The sequence below is a fragment of the Pogona vitticeps genome, chromosome 2 (assembly GCF_051106095.1).
Source record: "Pogona vitticeps strain Pit_001003342236 chromosome 2, PviZW2.1, whole genome shotgun sequence".
NCBI lineage: Eukaryota > Metazoa > Chordata > Lepidosauria > Squamata > Agamidae > Pogona > Pogona vitticeps.
This window is the reverse complement of record NC_135784.1, coordinates 307,360,555-307,385,650: the sequence shown is the minus strand read 5'-3', so window position 1 is coordinate 307,385,650 and position 25,096 is coordinate 307,360,555. Positions and strand designations below refer to the sequence as shown.

General features: G+C 43.2%; 1 long non-coding RNA gene across 5 annotated transcripts in view; it reads left to right on the top strand.

Annotated features, from left to right (window-relative positions):
* Positions 1–296: 296 nt before the first annotated feature.
* The window catches only part of LOC140705017 (uncharacterized), a 62,798-nt gene continuing 37,998 nt past the window's right edge, over positions 297–25,096 (top strand). For 2 of the 5 annotated variants that reach the window (XR_013540993.1, XR_013540989.1), the window contains exons 1-2: positions 297–4,139; positions 17,154–17,322. This is a non-coding gene — a long non-coding RNA (uncharacterized LOC140705017). The remainder of the gene's footprint in view (positions 4,140–17,153; positions 17,323–25,096) is intronic. The other 3 variants (XR_013540990.1, XR_013540991.1, XR_013540992.1) reach the window with 2 other exon arrangements.

The following is a 25,096-nucleotide window of genomic DNA, read 5'->3' as shown; positions in this document are numbered from 1 at the left end:
CTGAAGAAAGCCACCCACGTCCTACTGCCTCAGTTCTGATCCCATACTGTATGAGTCTTCATAAAGCTCACAATCTTGGGAGTTACTTAAAAAAGCAGAACAAGACTGTCTTGTATAGCAGACACTGTAGAGTAGATGCATTCGGATCATGCTTCATGCCGGGATACAACAGACTGTGGGAGGTTTCAGCAGTGAAGTTACTTATCAGCTACTTCTCTTCTCATGATAATGATTCCACAAATATGGACCAGTTGTTTTAAATGCAGATCCTTCCTGTCATTCTTATTTCCCATGGGGCGAGCAGATCGTGTTTTTAAACCAGTCATAGGAAAGTTTATTATTTCCCTTCCTTTTTAAATACTCTATAAAGAACTCTATCGTTCATAATAGCTTTGTTTACTGCATGGTACAGCATGTTCTAATTACCACCTCTGCCTCACTAACCATACGGTTTATGTTCTCCCACTCATCAGTTATTTTTATGCCCCCTGCAGAAAAGGAAGAGAAAATTAATAAGAATAATTCTTTCAGGGAAATATTTTTTGGGGCAAAATGAGAAGAAATACAGAGAGAAAGACAGTAAAGTGGAATCAGCCAACATGAGGTCTAATATTTGTTTGGAATACTCTACAATATTGTCTTTTTTTCTTCTTCTGTCATTTCCCTTTGTGGGAAATTTTAATAATTTTCAATTTTCACCATAGACCTATCTGCAGAATGGGGCAATGATAAGGGTTTATTTTTCTTCCCCACAGTAAATCCCAGCCCCGTGTTTTAATTATGATAGTGATGATGATGATGGTGATGATAATGATGATGATGACAACAATAACACATAACACATAACACAGTCATAGCCTGTTTCCCCAAAAATAAGATCTAACCTGAAAAAAAAGCACTACTATGATTTTTCAGGATACCCATAATATAAGCCCTACCCCCCCCACCAAAATAAGACCCATTTACAGTAAGTAAAACCCCACAGTCTACCCTTGTGCATCAACCAGAAGAAGATGACATGACTGTATTTGAATAAGATTGTTCTACATGAAAAAAATAAAAAATCCCCTGAAAATGAGCCCTAATGTGTTTTTAGAGCAAAAATTAATATAGGACCCTGTCTTATTTTTGGGGGAACATGGTAGTAGTAATAGAGTGAAGAAATATTTGGATCACTGACATTGCAATTCCAGGAGGTGCCAAAGCTGAAAATAAAAAATTGGAAAAAAAAAAAAAGGACAGTGATTTTGCATTAAAACAAGGTGCTTTTGTTTTCTCCCCATTGTCAACATCGAACAGGAAGTGGACTGGTAGCCCTTTTGATTTCCAACCGTTCCAGAGCTTCACCCAGGCAGTCAGAAGACCAGTTCGCGACAGAAAGGACAAACACACAACCTGCATTGAAACATTGAGATACATCTTACACACCGACCCAGACACACACATACCAGGGTTTTTCTCTTAATTACATTACTTTTATTTATTTATTTCTTTACAATATTTTTTAGACATGCCATTACCACTGGTCTCTGAGCGGCGTACAACAATATTAAAACTTTTAAAACATTAAAAATAGGCAATATTATAATACTAACCTATATTAAAAGCAATCATTAAAACATTAATATTAATAAGTCCTGCTGCTCATATGGCCAGCTAAAGAATACTGTTTAATTAAAATGCTGGCTAAACAGAAAGGTCTTTGCCTGGTGCCAAAAGCCAAAAATGTTGGATCCATACGGATCTCTATAGGGAGGGCATTCCAAAGTTGGGGGGGGCAACAGCCGAGAAGGCCCTATTTCGACATACCATCCCCCTCACCTCTTCCAGGGATGGCACTTTCAGAAGGGCCTCCAGGCCTGATCTTAGAGGACGGGCAGGCTCATATGGAAGAAGACAGTCGTTTAGGTCAGTGGTCCCCAACCTTGGGCCTCCAGATGTTCTTGGACTACAACTCCCAGAAGCCTTCACCACTACCTCTGCTGGCCAGGATTTCTGGGAGTTGAAGTCCAAGAACATCTGGAGGCCCAAGGTTGGGGAGCACTGCTTTAGGTAACCAGGTCCTAAGCCATTTAGGGCTTTATATGTCAAAGTAAGCACTTTGAATTGGGCCCGAGCAGCAACTGGCAGGCAGTGTAATTTTTCAGAACCAGCGTGATAGGAGTCCATGCGGTGGCACCACTTACCAGCTGCGCAGTCCAGTTTTGTGCCAGTTGCAGTCGCCGGACCATCTTCAAAGGCTGCCCCACGTATAGCGCATTGCAGTAGTCTAGTCTGGTTGTTACCAGTGCATGTGTGACTGTTGCCAGGTTTTGATTACATTACAAGGGCCCATCACAGATGATGACATCACCTGTCTTGTGAAGCATAAATTTAATCAGTGGCAGTCTATTGCTGCCAACGGCATCATCCCTATTGCACAGAAGAGGTGTGCAATAGGATTTCAGGCTAAGTATCAGATCAGGACCAAGATCATCCACATACTTGTTTTCCCCAATCACCATACATGGGTATGAAAGTTGGAGAGTTAAGAAAGCTGACAAGGGGGGGGGGGAATTATTCCTTTCAAATGTGGTGCTAGAGGGTGGTTTTGTGAATGTCATGGACTGCCGGAAGGACAAACAAGTGGGTCCCAGATGAAATCAAACCTGAACTATGTCTGGAGGCAAAAATGTCGAAAACGAGGCTGTCCTACTTTGGTGACATCATGAGAAGGCAGGATTCTCTGGAAAAGACAATAACGCTGGGAAAAGTGGAAGGCAGCAGGAAAAGAGGAAGACCAAATGTGAGATGGACTGATTCCCTAAAGGAAGCCAGAGACCTGGGTTTACAAGTGCTGAGCAGGGCAGTTAAGGACAGGAACACTTGGAGATCCCTCATTCATAGGGTCGCCATGAGTAGGGGGCGACTTGATGGCACATAGCAACAACAATCATAATTAGATGTTATTTAGAATGAGTAGCATTCTTAGGAGTCCTAAAGTCTAGAGATGCATAGATTCAAATAATCAAGTGGAGTGTACATTCATGTTATTATGTTAGTGTCTATGTGTGTGTGTGCATGCACATATCCCGATACAGAGAGAGAGAGAGAGAGAGAGAGAGAGAGAGAACATGTGTAGAGACGCCCGTGTAAGTTTTTTAAAAATAATTGCACCAAGGTGGGAATGTTTTATTCTTCCTCTGTAATGATGCAACTGCAAATGAATTACCATAAATAAGTTCCGACAGCTGCATAGATAGGTGCATAAAGTTGTCCTCGCTCCCCACCAGATCTGACCTTGGAACGCAGAATGCTTTACATCTGTGATGATTCTATCTGCCTCTTGATGAATCACAACTCTTGCTTATGTTTAATCACTGCTGATAGGGAAAGGCTGACAGCCCGTTTGGGAAAAATACGCAGCAGCTAAACCCTGATCTATGGCGAGAGAGGGGTTGGGCTGGGTGGGAGAGAGAGCTCATATTTTGTACATGCACCTCTTGGGCAAGAAAAGGGGGAAATGCCCGACATCGTCTTGAAGGAGGGACTTGAAAAAAAATCTCGTCTTTTGCACTGTTCGAAATATCCACCTCCTGAAAAATGCTCTTCTCATGTTTTCTCTTTGTGTTTACTTATTAGAGATGGGTTGTGGTTTGTACCAGTTTGATTAGTGATCAAACAGATGCTCGTCACTTTAAAGCCCCACCTCCTCCAGTGGCCTGGCTTCCTTGCCCCGCCTCCTCCAGATGTTTCAGTAACTTTCCTGGCAAAATTCATCCTGCCATCACTTTTGGACTTTAAGTTCTTCACACTGGTACAAACCTGACGCAGAGGTGTTTTGATCCACTGAAGCTTGTGCATTGTAGGATGATATTTTTTTGTGTGTGTGTGGTCTACAAAGCTATCGCCTGTTTTTGCATTTGTATTTTATTTTGTTTGGACCACATGGTTGCCCTTGATTTCAATGGAGTTGCTTGATGTAGTCAGTCACAACCAAAGCAGACCCTTTAAATCAGTGGGTTTTTTTTTTTTTTTTTTGGTGAGTCCATTCTTCTTTTGGTTCCACAAATTCAACTGAGTTGCAAATTGCGAGACTAAGCAACAAGCAACAGGACATCAGCCACAGTATTGGGAGGACTGAGCTGCTGGCACAAATGGTGAGTAAGAGCTGAACTTCTCCAGGAAACCCCGGACACTCCAACCACTGAGCTATTCTGTGCCACTGCAAGACATATCTCTCTCTCCTTCCATCTCTTGCGCCATCTACTTGTTGGAGCTATAGGGTGACAAGAAAGCTGTTTTCACATTCTGTGACACTCTTTCCTCCCAGCCCTTTGTCTTCAGTTTCCTAAACTTATTAACATTGCACTATAAGGATTCGGTGTGTGCATGACTGGGGAAAGATGCTTGTTATACAGGCTTAGAGAGGATCAGTCACTCAAGGGCATTAAGGTCTGTTTTTTTTTTTATCCTCCTCCAGCCATTTTTTTACTTTCCTGTTGAGGTTACACAAACATTTTAGCTAGGTATCTAGCTGCAGAGCCAGAGGTTGGGAGTTTGATTCTTCACTCTGCCTTCTTGACAGGGGGCTGGACTTGATGACGCATAGGCTCCCGTCTAGCTCTGCACTTCCAAGATTAAGGTGATGGTGGTGGCAGTCGTCGCTGCCTGCCGGCCTTTAGATGAGATTTATTTTTTTCAGAGATCCAGAAATGCACAAATAATGGCCGAAGTCCTCTTCCATAGTTTATGCTGTTTCAGACTGACAATGCCATCAGAGGCAGCAATTTTTAGAATTAAAACATTTCTGATACCCCCTCCCCCTCCCAGAAGGTCCTGAAGTGACTGTAGAATCCCTTTTCTCATTCGGAAGGACCAGGAGGTGGGGGAAGTCTTTAATCACCTAAAGTTGCTACAGTCAGTAAATTAATCCTGGGAGAGGTGATTTGAGGAGTTTAAGACTTCCCGCATCCTGTGGTCTCTAGAGCTTCCCAGTAATAAAGCGGGAACCTTTGGACTATGGGGGCGGGTGGGGCTGTAGATGCCACATTTCTGAAAGATTGCCGTGGCTGATGACATCATCAGCCTTACTCAGTATAACTTACAGAGCAGGATGTCAGCCAATATCACAGGCCCAGACAAGGAAGGGCCTGAACATTAAGGATGCAGTACAGGTTGACCCCAACGTGTGTGCCAGTTATTTAGCAGGGGCTCATATTTTTTTCAATGCATTTCATCTATTGTGCACATCTTCCCCTGCATGTACTTGTGCACATTTGTAAAAACATTGTACGGAATTTTAGGCACCCGCAAATATTTGCATACTTTTCTGCAAATTTTATTTCTTTGAAGTCCTACAATACTTCCCCATCAACTTTACAAAGGTGTGAATTTTCAAGGTGAAGTACGTCTCCTTCCACTCCAAGTCTTGGGGAAAGGGGCAGGTGGGAAAAGGCTACTTTTGTCGAGGCTGCTGGATCCAGCCCTTTTCTGTCCCATCTCTGCTTTCCCTCCATGGACAACCAAAGGAGCCTTTTTTTCCCCCTCACCACACAGTAGGGAAAAACTGGGATTTCCTGCTTACATTGCTGATCAGAGATTTTCTGTACTGCACTCTAACAAAGCTTCCTTTTCTCATCGCACATCTTAAAAAGGGGTTGAACTTCCCACAGAGAGCAGCAGACAGCCGCCTTCCCCAACCAGTCGGTGTCCATCACCACTGATTCATCAACTTATTACTGTCATTGAGAGACAATAACCTCAGATCTTAATGGAGATTGATGCTTATTTTGTGGAGCGCGGAAGGGCTAAGAGCATGGTTACAATACTGAAATATTTTGGATTAGCATTTGTAGTTTTTGAAATAAATTCAAAGTCATGTGGCAGTCACGTGGCATTTAAATCACTGTGTGTGTTCCTTTGTGGCAAGTTTTATTCCATTGTTTCTTTAAGCACTACACTGATGTTGGATTCTACACTCACAGTTTAAATCATTGTCCTTGAAAACGCTGCACTTCCAAGACCTTGCCAGGGAGACACAATTAGCACAGTGGGTCTTCGAACTACTTTCTTCTGGCTCCAAAACAAGTCATCTACCCATCTCACCTAGGGAAGGGTCCCCGGGGTTGAGGGCTGAGCTTCACCTGCATTGGCAATAGGCTCTTTTAGCTGGCTGGCTCCCTGCTCTGCACCTTGGCCTGTTTGCATGACTTTGGATTGCAAAGGAAAATGGGAGGTGGGAGTTACTAGTGGGGAGGGGAGACCCATGCTTTGTCTTGCCTTGCTTTGCCTTCTCCAGCTCCCTCCCTCCCTCGCTCCCTGGCCACCCACCCTCACATGCACCCTGTCATTGCTGTTGTAAGCTGCCTCCCACTAAGCGGAGCACACGAAGGAGGATTTGGGGAGAGTGAGGAGGATCAGACCATAGGATGGGAGGAAGGGGAGGGCAAGGGAAGAAAATACTGAAATTCCAGACAGCTGTCCAGTATAAAAGACATGCTATTGGAATTCAGACCTGGGGCAAAGTTTTGGGATAGATTTACCCTGACACAGGAAGTTATTCACATCTGATGAATCAACTCAAATTAAATCAAGTTGACATCCGGGTAAAAATAAACAACCCTCTGGCAGTACAGTAAAATACCTTGATTTCAGATTAAAACCTCACATCCTAGAGGGGGAAAAAATCCAAGATTCCCTTTGTGTTATGTATTCACCTTTTTTGAATTGTTTTAAAAGATGGCAAACCTGATTCTACTGCAGTTTTTCTGCTCACAGTATAGTCACATTCTGAGACTCTTGAAACAGAGGCAAGTTGCAATTTAAATAGAATCAAGCGCCACTATCCTGTTGCAAAATGTCAGAGCATCTCACTCTGTCCACGCTGCTCCATGCAGTCTCTGCTTGGCATTTCACAAGCTGGTGACTGTCCAGTTACAGCAAAGAGGTTTGTACTTCTGAACAAACATTCTGGATTCTGCCTTGCCTGACAGCCAAGAAATCAAGTCACACATACCCCCTACAGATCTGTGTACAACTGGTGCACATGAAGAGGATTCTAGCCAAGGTATTGCACTGACTGCCACCCTTTAGATATAGCTTTTATATGGACTATATTTCGTTCATTCACTTATTTAAGAACGTTTTGCCCACAAGAGCTGGAAAGGTGATTTACAATAAATTAAACGGATCAAGAATGAATCAAACACATACCAAGTCATTAAAACAAATAGATTTAGAACATTGAAAGATATTTGAATCATGCCCAAGCTGGATGGATAGCTCAGCGAATTGGGCCACTTGGCTATTGAGTCAGGCGGTTGGGGGTTTGATTCTTCAATGTGCCTTGCAGGAGAAGGGCCAGCCTTTGTGGCCTTGGGCAAGCTGAACAGTCCCAGAGCATCCTCAGAAGAAGCGAACGTTAAGTAACTTCTGAGTATTCTGTACTCAGATAATACAAGAAAGTCATCATAAGTAGGAAGCAATGTGATGACGCATACTGTATTTTTCCACCTATAAGACACTACTTTTTTCCTAAAATCATTACCCTAAAAATTGAGGGGCATCTTTTACATGGAAGTAAGCTGAGATAGATGAGGAGAGAACAAAACGGCACATACCTTGCCTCTGTAAACAGACTCCCTTCAGCCACGAGGCTGAGTTTCCTACAGTCAGGAGACTTAGCATCTTCTAATCAGGAGCCTTATGGAACTGACATCAGCTCGTCCTGAACAAGCCACTTGGAACACACCTTCTTAGAGGTGGAGCCTGTAGGCTCAAGATTCGACAGAGACAAAATGTCTGACGATCGGAGCTCAGAGGCTGAACCCTCAAAGCTATGTTTTCTTAATTTGGGGGTTAGAACATTGGTGGGACGTTTTATAAATGGGGGCGTGTTATCAATGGAAAAATAGGGCAATTAATTAAAACAAATGAACCACCGCCACCACCCATCTTAGTGACCAAAAGCTCTTTGAAACAGTGCATTCAGAAGCACAATAAGGATGGCACTTGTCTGACATTCATTGGAAGAGAATTTCACAACTGGGGCACTGCTATTGAGATAGCCTTGATATATCCTTCAGTCCAGTCCCTCAGGGATGTATAAGATGTATATGCTGTGTATGTCTGATATGTGTTTATCCTGGGTTGGAAGCCACTTAAAAGTCTGTGTAGTTGTTTCAAGGCCCTATGGGTTGCTTGTGGCTGCAGTAGAGCCACCTGGAAACACCTCTCTTGGGCTAGAAATGCCAAGGAATCTCACAAGTCTCTCCAGTCTTTGGACCTCCGGGATCAGGAGAACAAGGCTATTTCAGTTGTCCCTCTTGTTTTGGGACTGTGCCTGGAGAACCCTCATCTCAAGAAATAGCCGCTTTGACCAAAGTTATGGTGGCTTCCTATTCATGGCCAGCGGTGTATTTTTGTTTTTCCTTTTTTTTTTTTTTTTTGGAGATTCAGAGACACATGTTGGCTGGACAACAGTGCTCAGTCGATGCAGATGGATCTGAAACCTGGGACATCCACAGATTTCCCTTTCACATATCCAGAAATGAATATTGGTTATGCAACTGTGTCCAGCCAACTGAGGCATTGAGAAGAGACCTGTACCTTCCATGGATTTCCTTTCTGAAAGTCCAGAGACAAGTGTTGGATGTGAACAGTTAGTTAGTTAGGCATCCTTCAGTCTCGAAAGACTATGGTAGCGTGCTCTGTATGGAGGGCTTGGAACAGTGCCTAGTGTGGCTGAGAAGGCCAATTCGAGAGTGACAGTCCCTTCCACACTGAAGACAAATCCAGTCTGTCCCCTGTCCGGCTCCCTGGTTTTGCTGCTTTTGTGACTTCCTCTTTGCCTCGGCCTGCTGGGCAAGGGTCTCTTCAAATTGGGAGAGGCCGTGATGCACCGCCTGCCTCCAGGCTGAACACTGGATGTGAACAGAGCTCAGCTAAAATGAGTGGATCATAGTTATGAGCCCTCAAGAGGCTTATTTTATAAAGATCCGAAGATGGGTGGATAATTTTGAATGGCTCTAAACCTCTCCTTTTTTGTGTAATAGCTTGCATGTTTTGTAAAATCCCTTGTAACTTGTGCAAAATACTAACTTTTTGCACAAAATATAAATTTGCACAATAATACATTCCACAAACATTTGCACAAATAAGTGTTTTTTTTAAAAACCAACAACTCATAAAAGCTCTCGCAACCTCACCCCACAAGGAGAAATTTTTGGACATTTTCCATTCTCACCTCTGAGAACAGGATAAGTGAAGATTCATCTTCCAAGCAAAATTATATCAGCAAGGGAACTTGTAACTCGTTGTGCGCTAGTAACCAGCATGTGTAATGCTTTGGGAAATCACAAGCAAGGCTTCCTGAGACACAACCTATCATGGTGAGGGGCTCCACCACAATCAGAACACTACTTTTGGGAAGGTAAAGGTTTTCCAGGAGGCTCTGACATCTGAGATCACAACATCCATCGCTCAACTGCCTTCTCTTGGAGCTTAACACTGCTCTCTTTGTTAATTTTGAAAACAGCTATAGTTCTTTTCTTCTTCTTTTTTTGTTCAAACTCTTCATGGTTTCAGTGCCTGCCTGGGGGCTGGGGAGGCCATCAAATCTCTTCTGCAACTCATTTTTGAAAAAGTTTGCATCGCTCTTCTTCCACTTCTTCTCCATGTCGTTCGGCTCAGATGGAGACAGAAAAACATATATCAGATCTTCAGCAGTTATCCCGCTGAGAGTTCACACCGAACTGCAGCCACTTAGGCATGATCTATGCTCTCAACAGTTAAAGATAATGACTTCAGGAATAATCTTTCATAGGTTTCATAGGTTTTATATTAAATGAGACTAAAGTGCAAGCGGAGGATTAAAAGCCGTCTTGTTATTTGCTGAACACTTACAGTAACCTTAAATATGGAGATGATCAAATTTCATGACCTTTATGCTACATTCTGCTTCTCCTTTCTTTTTCTATATTAAAAATATAAATACCTGCGGCTGTATCGGGGTGATGGGCAAATGTGCAACCTATTGTAGGATGTTTATCAGGGCTTTTAACAAATCAAATCATGCTTCAAAGATTAATCACTTCTCGTGCTGAACTATGCCGGGTCACAGAAGTAATTCAGTGTTAGGGTTTGCAATCTTAGCCCAAAAGGGGGGGGGGGGCTGTGTAGAATTCTCCTTGTTTAGAGCTGTGCTCAAGTCATTATCGTTTGTTAACATTTTGAAGGCCATACCTTATGTTTTGTGTGTTAATAACACATTATTAACTGAGCACAGTTCCTCCAATTTGGTTTAGGTGCCAGCCTGACATTTCATAGGAGGATGAGATGTGGATGGGAGGAGGACTCTTGTCAAGCCAATCCAGACCCCCCCCCCCCCAAATTAGTAGCTCTGGGGATCCCATTCACTTAGATGGAGAATCTTAAGCAGTGATCATTTGGGAGAGGGGCGAATTCTCACAGCATCACATGGCAAAATAATAGATCACAAAGGATTCACCACGGCAAATGGCAGACAGGCAACTTTTAAATATGAGGTGAGACGCATCTAAAGTTTATGAGTAGGGATGGGCACAATCCTCAATTTGGAGGTTTGTGCCACTTTGTAAGCACGGTAGCACAAGTGCTGAGCCTTCCTTTCCCCCACCTCCCCAACCTAATATCCACTCACCAGTCAGAACACGCTCATCTCCTCCTTCTCTTGGTTGTCTGAGTGGGTGATCGGCCAAGGAGGAGGGGCAGGAAACCCCGTGCTCCTGCCGGAGACTGGTTGAACAGCTGAAGAGGAAGAACAGTACAAGCCGGCTGGTGAGTGGGTCAGGCAGGGGTGGAAGGGAATGCATGGCACCTGCAGTACTGTGCATAAGAGCAGGCATAAATCTCTGAACCCAAGGTTTGTGCTCATCTCTATTTGTGAGCATATTTTTTTCATCCCCTCCCTTTAAACTGTACCTCAGCCATCCAGGGGAGAAGAATCTGTCTATGCAGCAGTAAATGGAAAGGGCCAAAGGCAATGGGACTGTACATGCATGGACGTATCTCCTGTTCTTTCCTTTTCCATTCCTACAGGAAATAAATTGCTAGTGAGTGCTCTGAATAAGAGGAGCAGACCCTGGAATACACATCTTTCAGCCCATGTGAGCAAGGAACACTCATCCCTCCCTGTTGGAGTCACTCGTCTTATTTACTAGTTAGAATAATGAGCCTCGTGGTGCAAGTGGTTAAACCGCTGTACTGCAGCCAAAACTGTGCTCACGACCTGGGGTTCAATCCCAGGTCGCGGGCTCAAGGTTGACTCAGCCTTCTATCCTTCTGAGGTCGGTAAAATGAGTACCCAGTTCGCTGGGGGTGAGGGCAATGGTTAGCCTGCATAATTAACTTGTAAACCTCCCAGAGAGTGTTTGAAGCACCATGGGGTGGTATATAAAGCAGCAAACTTTTTTAAAAAATAAAGAATGATCAGAAACTGGACCTACATTGGGCAGGTCTGTTTGTATGTTCCAGATTCCAACACTGGTGCATTGTTAATAGGAGAAAAGAAGGGTGAGGTTAGACACCTCCATGTGAAACTGTGTCTCCAGCTAAGAGCCGTCAGAAATTATTGTGTGCAGCTCTTGATTTGACATGCATCATGAGGAACCAATCTCACAGGAGAAGGAAAAAGAATCACTATAGTGCTACAGCACTATATTGCTTTTTATATTACAAACACAACACCCATTAATTAATTGAATGAGAAAGGACAATTTTACCCTTCATTGTTCCCAGTGTCAGTGCATTATGGGGTAACAATGATACTCTTAATATGCCAGTTCTAATCACTATACTGTATTACATCTACAGTGCCCATAGACTGAATGGCAGTGGTTTCCAACCTTTTTCGAGTTGTGACCCACTTTTATAATAGCCAAGTAACCTACAATCTGTACAATTTTTATATTAAAAAGACATTTTTAATGGGTTAAGGTCATCCCTTCCCAGCAAGTAGAGGCTCCTTTCTCCCTCAAAGGGCCTGTTTCTCATGCATGCATATACACATTAACTTTAATATCCTGTTCAAAAAGGTCAAGGAAGAAATTATTTAGCAAGGGCTACAAGACATATCAGGGACGTGGTGGCACTGCAGGTTAAACTGCAGAAGCCTCTGTGCTGCAAGTTCAGAAGACCAGCAGTCATAAGATCAAATCCACGTGACGGAGCGAGCTCCCGTCACTTGTCCCAGCTCCTGCCGACCTAGCTGTTCGAAAGCATGTAAATGGAAGGAGATAAATAGGTACCACCATGGTGGTAAGGTCATGGTATGGTGGTACCTAGTCGCTCTGGCCACATGACCATGGAAACTGTCTTTGGACAAATGCTGGCTCTATGGCTTGGAGATGGGGATGAGCACCATCCGCTAGAGTCAGACACGAATGGACTAAATGTCAAGGGGAACCTTTACCTTTACAAGACATATCAGGTGACCTGCAAACCCACCCACCCCCAGAAAACACTATGATAGCCCAGGTTTCAAAACACTGCTCTGTGGCATAGAAGTATGTACAGTTTTGGTTCCTCCCACCCTTCAATATGAAATGTCTACAGTTTTACCAGATTATGAGCTACTGGGCATGACTGTGCAGCCATTTTTGCTCCCTCACACTTGCGGAACATTCCAGATACAGCATTTAGGCATTTGGGATGCTTTAGACTCCCCCAGAAAGTCAAATCCGTTTTAAACAGCAAGAATTGCTTCCATCTAAGTATGCTTAAGAATTAGGTGTTCGACACATTTCTAAAACTTTCTTATCATCTTGATATTCTCGGGGACCTTTCCATATATGCATGCAGAAGGGTATGCAAACTGAGTTATATCTAATATTATATATACACACTTATATATATATTCTGGTACACAGCCAGGCACTTACATTTCAGTTAGATGCTGAATTATCCTCTTTCTTTCCTAACATGCTGATGCGCTCCGCTAAGCAGTTGCTGAATTGCGCTGCCATCCGGGCTTGCATTTCAACCCTGCCTGGCAAATTATGCAGAGTGGCAATTTATTCAATGAATGTATATACATCTACCTATGGGCCTCTACATACTCCAGTTATAGCTGAGTGATAAACTGCAAAGTCAAGTGGAATTGAAGTTGTTGGTTATGACCTACTATATAAAGCCCATGTTGCTTTGACGGCTGCATCGGCAGATTTCCCGTGGTTAAAAGAAGGCTTAATTTCAGCCTAGCCCGGGTGACTCGCAAGATGTTGATCCAGGATTTGGGAGGGTAACAATGCTGCATTTTGTAGCAAAAATTAAATGAAGAAATCGACTCTGGAAGGGTATAGAGGGAAATATATTTTTAACCAGAGGTTAGGTAATAGTTCGTAAAAAAATAGATGAATAGAAGAAAGATGATGCAAAGTGTCTAAGAACTCAATTACAGTTGCTGCTGATTCAGAATTTATAGTTATGTTAAAGTAGATTAGTCGGGTTTTATTTATTTATTTTGGGGGAAAAACCCACAGTTGCCTAGTATCCTGATAAATGCATTTTTCTGGAGACAGATGTTTCTCTGGCCTCCTTCTTGTCATTAATTTTCTTTTTATTTGCATGACATGTTTGCAAAGGGAAGATCATTAACAGGGTGGAGGCTAGGAGAGTGGAGATCAGAGAAGGAACCGGCTCCTGAACTTTCAGAAAATTCTCAGGAAAAAGTTTCACTTAGCTTTAGCATTCCAGGAGAAATCCAGGCCTCTCTCCAATTTGAGATGGTGCCTTCTTCTGTGGAAATAGCTAAGTCTAGAGTCCAGGGTCAAGTGTTGGTAAGGTCGTGAATCTGCCAGAAAAGGAGATTAGAGAAGTAATGCTAGGATACACTGACCAGTATTTTGTTGTGTATCTCCACCAATGCCATGGGAGTGACATCACCGGCAGTGGCAAATTGCTGCTAATTAGATTTCTTTCTTTTTTCTGATTTTGGCTTGTGTGTGACTTTGTATCATTGTGCACAAGTCACAAGAGCCATTTTTTTAAAAAAAAAAAAGTGATGCTCCAATTCATGGCAGTGTGACACAGCTGGTGATATCTAGTAACTCTCATTGCATGAGTGGAGCTATGCAACAGGATACTGACACCCACGATGCAAACAAACAGGGCTGCCAGACTGTCTAGGAGGTTAAAATATGGAGCACCGAACCTCACATCAAGGAACAGTTTCAAGGTTCATCTGACTTGGTTCTGTGTATCATGCAGGGAGAGATATTTCAAGCAATAGAATTAAACACAACCATAGATCATGAACCAGCGGGTCAATCGCAACAAGAGGAAGGCATACAAAATTGCTGGATAGCCGCACAGTTGAGGCATCGGGCTGTGGAGCCAGAGATTGGGGGTTCGATTCCCCACTGGGCCTCCTTGACAGGAGCTGAGCCCAATGACCCATTCTAAGATGGTGATGATGATGAATGGGAAGAAAAGTTTCCAACAGCCATAGATTCTCACCAATGAAATTTATATTGCTGAGTTGCCGGAGACCCACTGAGAGTTCACCTGTAGGTAGGCATGTGATTTATTGTTGTTGTTTTCACTACAACTGCTACAGTTCAGCAGGAATTCTCCCAAGCCAGAATTCTGGCACCAGTAGCCAAAGCAATCTTCGTCTTCGGAAGAACTTCAGTTCACACACCTGAGGTTGGCCTATTCTTCACTGCAGCCACTGAAACTCCTCTGAAGAGTTGAAATGTTTTTGGCTACAGATGCCAGAGGTCTGGCTGAGCGAATTCCTTGTGAATTGTAATAGTAGAGAGAGAGGAAAAAAAACACCCTAAAACTGCCATTCCTAGCTTTAGGCTTCTTAGTTTGCCATCTTCCTGAGAGTGGGGGGCTTTCTCTCGAGGAGAATGTCTGCATTGGAGAAAAAAACTCACCATACAAGGTGTCCTCTCTTGCAGTACTTTGGTTGGGGACTTTGAGTTGTAAGTCGGCACGAATCTCGAACTGTGGGAACAGTTAGGGCCTCCTAACTCCGTAATTGAACTACTTCAGCCTCGTTGGCAGCCTCCTTTGCTCCCAATGATCTTGGGGATGAGAAGACAGTAATTGCTGTTCTTCTTACATGCTGTCAAATAGGATGATCAAAGCTTTATCTAAAGCTCTGAAGCATGGAATAGGTTGTTTCTATCTTTCTTACCAGTCGCACAGTCCTTCTGTATTTGCTATACATTCATGTTTTGCTGTTTCGTCAGACAGGCTCTCCTTTAGTGACTGGCCACCTGAGTGGGCTTTTTAGATAGATTGTTGTGCATTCCTGCTTTGACTGTGGTTTTTTTTTTTTTTTTTGCACTGCTTGTGTTTTCCATTTCACAGAATAGTATTTGTTTGTTCCTTTTTAATATTTGTATTCTTTCTGTTTTTTTAGCTTTAATATTATATTTTAATGATGCAAGCTGTCTCTTTCTACTGATTGTTCTCAACCTTAAATTTGGCTTTTAAGGATGTAAACCACCGCTATATCCTCATTGCCCACCCAGCCTGGATTAAAGAATCGAGACACAGAAGTTGGATAAAACTAGGGCCACAACTTTATTAAACTATTTGAACTTTTATTTTCCCTATCACAAGGGGGCCTACCGTAATGCAAATTGCTCTGACTCCAGTGTACCACCTTAACTGGATCAGGTCACCAAACGTCAATTCCTATTGCCAAAGCACGCTGACCTCTGTCCAGCATCTCTTCAGCCATCCCAAAAACCAAGAATCCCCCCACTGCTTCAGTCACCAAGCCTCGAGACCCCAGGTGCACTGCCGCCTGGGAGATTTGTTTAACCCATCCCTCTTTCATATAACTCCCTTTCCACCAGGGAGTTGGGATAATTGTCACCTTCCTCCAGTGTCCATAGGGAACTCACTCACACTCCTTACTTCCATACTACCCGCAGTTGCGACCTATTCAACATGTCTTCCTATCATTGCCTAATTGCACCATGAAGTAAGAATGGGATGGGTGAAAACACACAAGCTTCCTGTCTTGTGCCAATTGTGAAAGCAAGCCAAAAATTCCCATCCGTTCCTGAAGTGACCAGCTACTTTCCTTTATAGTTCTCAAGGGTGGGCGAGTGGGCTGCTCTGCCGATGCCACGAAAGACAATGAGCCAGGGGGAGCCAGCCTGATAATTGGCTCTTCACCCTCCCGTCAGCCTAAATATCACAACCCTGCGCTCCGCAGTTCCGAGTTGTTCTGCATTTCTGCGCTCGGCAGTTCCGCAGTTCTGCACCGCGTGGAGCGTCTATTGTCTTCAGCTTTAAATATTGTCTTTCCGTGATGTAAGTTGCTTTGGGTCCTTTTTAAGGAGAAAGGTGAAGTAAAATTGTTTTTAATAAACAAGTCAGTAAACCAACCAACCAACCAACCAACCAACCAATAATCAATCAATCAATCAATCAATCAATCAATCAATCAATCAATCAATCAATCAATCAATCAATCAATCAATCAATCAATCAATCAATCAGCCTAATATAAAATAGAACAGAACCCCTGGGGATTTAGTGAAGCATTCTTTCCATCTCCAGGCAAATTCAACTTAAAGAAGTCTTCCATTGGGGCCATGACAAATGGGTTTATTTTATTTTATTATTACTCTTACTAGGCAACAAAGAGGTAACAAGGCTGCACCTTTTCAGGGAAGGTGGCCATTTAGGTTCCCATGATCTAGATGCTTAAGAGGATGGCAAACTGAAATACCCAGGATGGTTTCAGCAACTCCCCCAAAACTCTTACACGTATACCAGTGGATCGGTTGATGCTTTTGTTAGTTCAGCCTTCTGCAGGCTCCTAATGTGCACTGACATCACAAATTAACGACAAGAAAGTTCACGGAAGGGCAGTCCGGGAAAACAGTGGCAAGCCCATTAGCATGCACCCGGCAACCTCGCCTCCAGTTTGTGTGAAGTTGTTGGTTGGAGGTTATGGTTTTCATTAAAAATTGACAACATTTTAAATGCTAATCAAAACTGCTTGTCCTTTCAATGACTATTTATCTTTTTTTGTAGGGAGAGGGGGGACAGGAAGAAGGGGAGTTAGGGCAAGGGAAACATAAAAGAATCCTGACTTTGAACCATAACAAATAGTTTTCTCTCTTTCCTCCGCATGCCCCCTTCTCCTGTGTACGACTGATAAGACTTATGCAGATTGAGTGCCAGGACCCCAGCAGCAAAAACAAAACCGAAGGAAACAAAACACTCCACTTGAGGGATCCTAGGCTCTCGACAAGAGTTGGCAGGAAGAGGAAGCCATCCTTCCGATGGCAACGAGAAGGGAAGGCAAAAGAAGATACCGGTTAGTGATCTGTGAGTGCTGCCGAACTGGATTTGTATCCAAATATTTTGTACAGAAATTGGGGCAGATCCCCATGCATGATTTGGAGATGGCCTGAGTCTGTTTGTTCTTGGGTTTCTGAAAGAGTTTTTAAAGTAAAATAAATACAGATGGAGTAAAGTAAAATAGGATAAAATAAGATATCTGTGTTGTTTTTCTGTAATAATAATGTGCCGTCCAGTCAATTCTGATTTATGGCAAAACCTTTTTCTGGGTTTTCCAGGTAGAGAATATTGAGACATGGTTCACCATTTCCTTTTTAGTGCAGCTTGCCCAAGGCCACACAGGCTAGCTCTACTCACAGGGGGCACACTGATCTGTAAAGGCTCAATGTCAGGCAGAAAACAAACAACAGTAGCTCCATTTTGCCCTTGCATCAATCTAGATCATCTGCCTTTTAAGGATTATGGGGAGAGCCTTCAAAGGAGTTGTAGTGAGACATGGGCAGGAACTGAGCTGGGAAGCAGGAAAACAGATGAACTGGGCTGGTTGGTGGTTCAGGACATCTCTTTTTCACAAAGCAAAATGAAGAGCCAAACGTTTTTGCCCTCTGTGCATTGTTTTGCTTCAGCAAAACAAGATGTCTGACCCTTCCCTTCCCACTGCCTCTGTCACCTCCGAACCAGCTCATGCAGCCTCCCTATCCTGTTCCTCCTCCACCACCATAATCCTCTGGGGCAGCAGGCCCGGCTCCTGGTAGGACACTTTGCTAAAGCTTAAAGTTACGACTACGGTGGAGTTTAGAGTTAGGGACAGAGTGATCTATAATATATCTCCTAAACCCACTTCAATCTCCAGTCTTCTCCACTCTCAAATGGGTCCACATTATTGACAACCAGAACATGCCACGTCTGCTTCTAAGCATCAAGGTTCCATCATGGAAAGTGTTGCTGGACTTTTTTTTTGTACCAAAGTTTTATGTTGCTGTTGTTTAGTCGTTAGTCACTTCGTGACCCCATGGACCAGAGCATGCTGGGCCCTCCTGTCTTCCACAGCCTCCCAGAGCTGGGTCAAATTCATGTTGATAGCTTCGGTGACCCTGTCCAGCCATCTTGTCCTCTGTCGTCCCCTTCTCCTCTTGCCTTCACACTTTCCCAACATCAGGGTCTTTTCCAGGGAATCTTCTCTTCTCATGAGATGGCCAAAGTATTGGAGCCTCAGCTTCAGGATCTGTCCTTCCAGTGAGCACTCACAGTTGATTTCCTTCAAAATGGATAGGTTTGTTCTCCTTGCAGTCCAGGGGATTCTCAAGAGCCTCCTCCAGCACCACAATTCAAAAGCATCCATTCTTCGGCAGTCAGCCTTCTTTATGGTCCAGCTCTCACTTCCATACATCACTACAGGGAAAACCATAGCTTTGACTATGCGGACTTTTGTTGGCAAGGTGATGTCTCTGCTTTTTAAGATGCTGTTGAGGTTTGTCATCGCTTTCCTCCCAAGAAGCAGTTTTCTTTTAATTTCATGGCTGCTGTCACCATTTGCAGTGATTATGGATCCCAAGAAAGTAAAATCTGTCACTGCCTCCATATCTTCCCTTTCTATTTGCCAGGAGGTGATGGGACCAGTGGCCATGATCTTAGGTGTTTTTTGTTTTGTTTTGTTTTTTGATGTTGAGCTTCAGACCATAAACCCAAGTTTTATATGAGAGCTTTTTAGCAGTTTCTACTTCTGGTGGTTTTTAGGGAAGAGTTTAATTTATCAGGATTATCTCAACTAATCATAACTTTATTGGTTTTAATAGTTTCATCGTCTCATTTTTATTTTATTTCTTTAAAATGCTTTTTAGAGCTGAATGTCTTCTTACTGTTATGTGAATTCTGATGAAAACCAGGCCAAGCCAAATCAAACCAAATCCCAGGACTTACACATCTGATCTACCTAGACAATGGTTAAAATTAGCGGCCAGAGTTTTAATAGTATTTATATAAGGTTATTCTAACTTGCCGTGACTAAATGATGAGAGGCTGGGGTGTGTCTCAGTCACATGCTTGGTCTGAAACCCAGTTAAGAGCACCTGTTTGATTAGACACAATTAGCCACAAATCTCACCCAAACACCAGTGCGATTCTGGCTAATATCTGTTGGCTCTACATTGCTAGATCTTTTGATCCAGGTGGGACACCAGTCTGATACCATTCGGATAGGATCTTTTGCAATTTTAGATAACTTGAGAGCAATATGTCACATTGCTGTGCCCGCATAAGATAGTTTGGAACCATCAGACCCGAACATACAAGAATTTGTGTCAGATTGCAGCTGGTGCGAATCACATTGGTATTCCTCCAGGAAGATATTAGAGACTATTATTCTAAAATCTCAGTCAACCATGGAATTAAGATCCCAAAGAAGGGACTGCAATAAACATGCCCTTTGGAGAAAAAAAATCAAATTACTCATATTTCAAGCATTTTTTATTGCAAATTAAAATGCATGGTTTAGACCATATTTCAATTATCATCTCAGCATTACTGTTTAAGCAAATGACTGGAGTTAACAAGAGAGCTACTACATTTTGAATACATTGATTTTCTGCTTGGTGTAAACTCTAAATAGCCGATTAGAAGGCTGTGAATCAGAAGGACTTCATGTACCTAATATACCCAGCAATAAATTATGAGCTGAAAGCCATGTGGCTCTTTGAGGGGAAAATGTGTTATGGGCATGTGACAGTGGAATTTAAATGCAGATGCATTCATGGTGTTCACCATCCAATTTGATAAACTGTTCCATGTTAGGACGTGCACCTAGCTAATTCAGAATGTCCTGAAAAGCAAAATAAAATGTCCCTTGATCTCCCTCCAGGAACAGAGTTCTGTCAAAAGGAACAGCGGTGAGGAGAGTTTGGAAACATTACCAGCAGGCATTCTGGTAATCTTAGTCTGAAAAAAGGCAGCCTTTCCAAAGCTCTGCTGCAATCTCATACCTCTTCTTCTCCCTCTACCCTTCCTGCTGGGACAAGAGACATCAACAATCTTAGGTGAATATTGGGCAACGTCTAATGAACTGGATGAGGGACGTGGTGGCGCTGTGGGCTAAACCACAGAGGCCTAGCGGTTTGAAAGCATGCAAATGCAAGTAGATAAATAGGGACCACCTCGGTGGGAAGGTAACAGTGTTCTGTGTCTAAGTCGCACTGGCCATGTGACCACGGAAGATTGTCTTCGGACAAAACGCTGGCTCTATGGCTTGGAAACGGGGATGAGCACCGGCCCCTAGAGTCGAACACGACTGGACAAAAATGGTCAAGGGGAAGTGGTCCCTATTTATCTACTTGCATTTGCATGCTTTCTAACCGCTAAGTTGGTGGTAGCTGGGACAAGCGATGGGAGCTCACTCCGTTGTGTGGATTTGATCTTACGACTGCTTGGTCTTCTGACCCTGCAGCACAGAGGCTTCTGCGGTTTAGCCCACAGCACCACCACGTCCCTACGTAAATGTACTTACTCAGAAGTAAAAAGCAGCTCCAGGCAGTTCCAAGCCTCCTCCAACATACACACGCTAACCGTTGGGGAAAAAGAGCTACAAAGAAGCTCTTTGCTGAGCTAGGACTAGCCCTCTAATTTGAATTCCCTGCCTTTTTTCCCTGCCTCTTTTGATCACAAGTCGAAGCTTCGGCTGCAAGTTGAAGCAAAATTTTGCAGCCAATGCTAGTCGCAACTTGAAATGGTCGTATGTCAGGACGGCCGTAAGTCGAGGCACCACTGCACAGCAATGAAGGAGCTAGAGAAGATCAAGTGTAAAGACGTGTCACTGGAGACCAAGACCAAGCTCATCAGCATCTACACTCCTGATCATTGTGTGCAGATGTAAAAGCTGAACAGCAAATAAATCTGACAGGTAAAAATTGAATTGTTTGGAACGTGGTTCTGGAGAAGAGCTTTGTGGATGCCCTGGACTTCCAGACAGATGAACAAGCGGGACCTAGATTAAATCAAGCCTGAATTATCTCTGGAGACAAACATGTTGAAACTGAGGCTGTCCTCCTTTGGGCACATCATGAGAAGACAAGATTTTTTCTGGAAAAGATCATAATGCTGGGAAAGGTGGAAGGCAGCAGGAAAAGAGGAAGACCAAGCATGAGATGGATTGACTTAAAACCTCCATGTTCCTTTGCTTAGAAATGGATGAACGTGGGATTTAAAAATCTCACAATCCTCCATTCTTCGGGTTCCACCAAGAGATCCTTATATGCGACCCACCTGAACAGGAAATCAGACCAGGACTGGAAGTTCCACCTGTCAGATTCACACCTACAGAGACCAAAGTGTGGTTCACTTAGAAGTATACGTATATACAAGCCTGGTTAAAACATTAGGCTGTCTATATGGTTAGAACTATGTTGAATTCTATCAGGAGAATGCAGATTCTTCTTCCCATGGCAACCCTTAGAGGCAGCCGAAAAAAGAGATGGGAATTTCAGCTTACAGCCCTGCCTGCTCCCATATTTGAAGTAACATCCAAAACTGAAGGGCCCTGAAATTGGATTGTAGTCAATAAGCACTTGTGATTTCAAAAAGAGCACCTCAAAGTCAAGGTAAGGAAAAGGTTTGCACCTCCTGAAGTGCAATTAAAAGCAAACAAAGGCATGGGTATTAAATTTATTAAAGTGCAAATGCAATTCTTTGAAGGGAAGAGATTCAAATGAGGATTATTCCCTTCTGATGTTAAATGGAATTAGAGTATCTCCAGATGAATTTAGGAACTAGGCTAAAGCCAGAACAGAATGCAACAGACCACAATGGGTGCTTCTTAATAAACCATAATGCCAAAAATAGTGGGATGTGATGGACAAAGATCAGAACAATATTTTAGACCTCAAACGGAATGAGTATCACTCTTTCATTAAGCTTTTATTCCCCCCCAAAAAAACCTGCCTGAGTGGAACACAATGGCCCAGAATGGCAACTTCCAAGTAGGATAGGTAAAGGTAAAGGTTCCCCTTGACAATTTTGTCCAGTCGTGTCCAACTTTAGGGGGCGGTGCTCATCTCTGTTTCCAACCCATAGAGCTAGCGTTTGTCCGGAGACAGTTTTACGTGGTCACATGGCCAGCACAACTAGACACGGAACACTGTTTTACCTTTTCACCGAGGTGGTACCTATTTATCTACTCGAATTTTGCATGCTTTCGAACTGCTAGGTTGGCAGGAGCTGGGATAGGCGACAGGAGCTCCCTCCGTCGCATGGATTCAATCTTACGACTGCAGGTCTTCCAACCTTGCAGCACAGAGGCTTCTGCAGTTTAACCTGCAGCCCCACCACATCCCTCCAAGTATCCCACCAAGTAGGATAACGTGACCAAATTGTGGTTTTATTTATTTATTTATTTATTTATTTATTTATTTATTTATTTATTTATTTATTTATTTATTTATTTATTTATTTATTTATTTATTTATTTATTGCATTTATATGCCGCCCATCTAGACATAGTCTACTCTGGGCGGCTCACAACTTAGAAGATAAAAACAATTTAAAATATACAGTTTTACATTAAAAAACAAAATGATATAAAATATAATATAAATTTGTGATGTTAACAGTTAATTTAAAGCAAAGAGTCCCAAGATGGCAAGAATAAAAGAAGAAAAATAAGAATGACTTAATTGACTGAAGGGAAGGCCTGCTTGAATAGCCAAATTTTCAACTGGCTTTTGAAAATGCCCAGCGAGGGTGCCAGCCGTTTTTCAGTCACGTTTTGTGATGAGATGGAGGTTCAGGCCCCCAAATCATCCACAGGAACAGCAGCACAGTGCCCATTCCAAGTAGAGTTTCAATTTTGTAAAGAACAGTCCAGAACAGTGACTTCTAAGTAAGACAGCCCACAAATATGAGCCCATCCCATCTGAATAAAAGGGGACAGACGCAGCCAGCCGCAAAACACTGCTAGGCACTGGGATTGTTGTATTAAACAATCTGTTTTACAAAACAAATTGTTCTTGCCAATAAATGAACTCCCATCAATAGTGCCAAGAAATATCTGTATACCTTTTCCAGGAAGGAGAAGGAAATCTGGATAGCTCAGTGGTTTAGGCATCTGACTGCAAAGCCAGAGGTTGGGAGTTCAATCCCCCACTGTATCTCCTACATAGAGACTGAACTCAATGATCCATAGGGCTCCTTTCAGCTTTGCAGTTCTAAGAACATTGTGGTTCCTCATCCTCACATGCAAGGACAAATCAAGGGAGAATTTAATCCTTATGGAGCTCAGCTTTTTCCACATGTGCAATGACAGGCCTGATGAAGAGAAGGCTCTTGCTCATATGTATGGCCTGCACCTGAGCAAGAATCCTGGAAAATCTGAGACAATCTCTGTCCATCAGCAGGACCTCCTCTTCCTGAGACTCATTTCCATTTGTGTGAGCCAAGCAATGAGGGAGACCTAGTGCCACCATCTCCCAGTAATATAGTGGTGATGTTGGGTTACTGAACAACTAGATAGGGTGAAATAGGGTAGAGGATCAGGAACAAAATGTTCCTCCTAGCCGGCTAGTTTTCTGTTTGTTATATATTTTCTTTTCCCCTTGGGAAGTTTTGAACCTGAAAGAAGCAACCTGAAAAACTTTTACCAGCTCTGTTGAGCTCATTGTCTACAGTAAAAACATACACTGGCTTGGGTTGTCCAATCAGCAACTTCCAGTTCTCTGAGATTTCAGGCCGGAATCTGAGATCTATAGGTGGACTGTTCTCATGTCACAAGAGGCAGACACCTGTGAAGCCTTTGAGATGGCGCAGTAGACTGCGGTTGCACAACTGCAAAATAATATCTGTGAGAGAGACAGAGAAAGAGAGAGAAAGAGTAAAAAGAAAAATAATAAATAAGAGTCGATATGGATTTCATGTTGTTGTTATTTAGTCCTTAAAGTCGTGTCTAACTCTTCATGACCCCATGGACCAGAGCAGGCCAGGTGCTCCTGTCTTCCACTGCATCCCGGAGTTCGGTCAAATTCATGTTGGTCGCTTTGATGACCCTGTCCAGCCATCTCGTCCTCTGTTGTCCCGTTCTCCTCTTGTCCTCACACTTTCCCAACATCAGGGTCTTTTCCTCCTAAACAAATATTATGTGTGAAGATAAAGGAAAAGGTTCCCCTTCACAATTTGTCCAGTTGTATCTGACTCTAGGGGGCGGTGCTCATCTGCATTTCCAACCCATAGAGTTAATGTTTGTCCGGAGACAGTTTTCTATTGTCACGTGGCCAGCATGGCTATACACGGAATGTTGTTTACCTTCCCACCGAGATGGTCCCTATTTATCTACTCGCATTTACATGCTTTCGAACTGCTAGGTTGGCGGGAGCTGGGACAAAGCGACGGGAGCTCACTCCGTCGCATGGATTCGATCTTAGGACTGCTGGCCTTCTAACCCTGCAGCACACAAAGGCTTTGGCGGTTTAGCCCGCAGCGCCACCACATCCCTGAAACACATATATACATGTATATATTTGTGAAACACATACATAAATACTTTTGCTATAAGCCAGAGAATCCTGGTCGGGTTGCAAGTGTGGAAGGGATAGGAGCCCAGATATTAAATCTGACACACACAATAAGATCAAACTTCTTCCTCTTCTGGTTCTGCTGGTCCTGAGATTTTTTTTTTCCAGCCTGGCGACCCCAATCCCAATCGAATCTCCCGTTCCTCTCAAGGACCCTGCGTGCTGGAGGAGAACATCCTGTCCCCCTTTCATTTCAAAGTGGATCGGGACCTCGGTTGATTGTGTTTATTTAAGAGCCAAAGGAGCTTGAA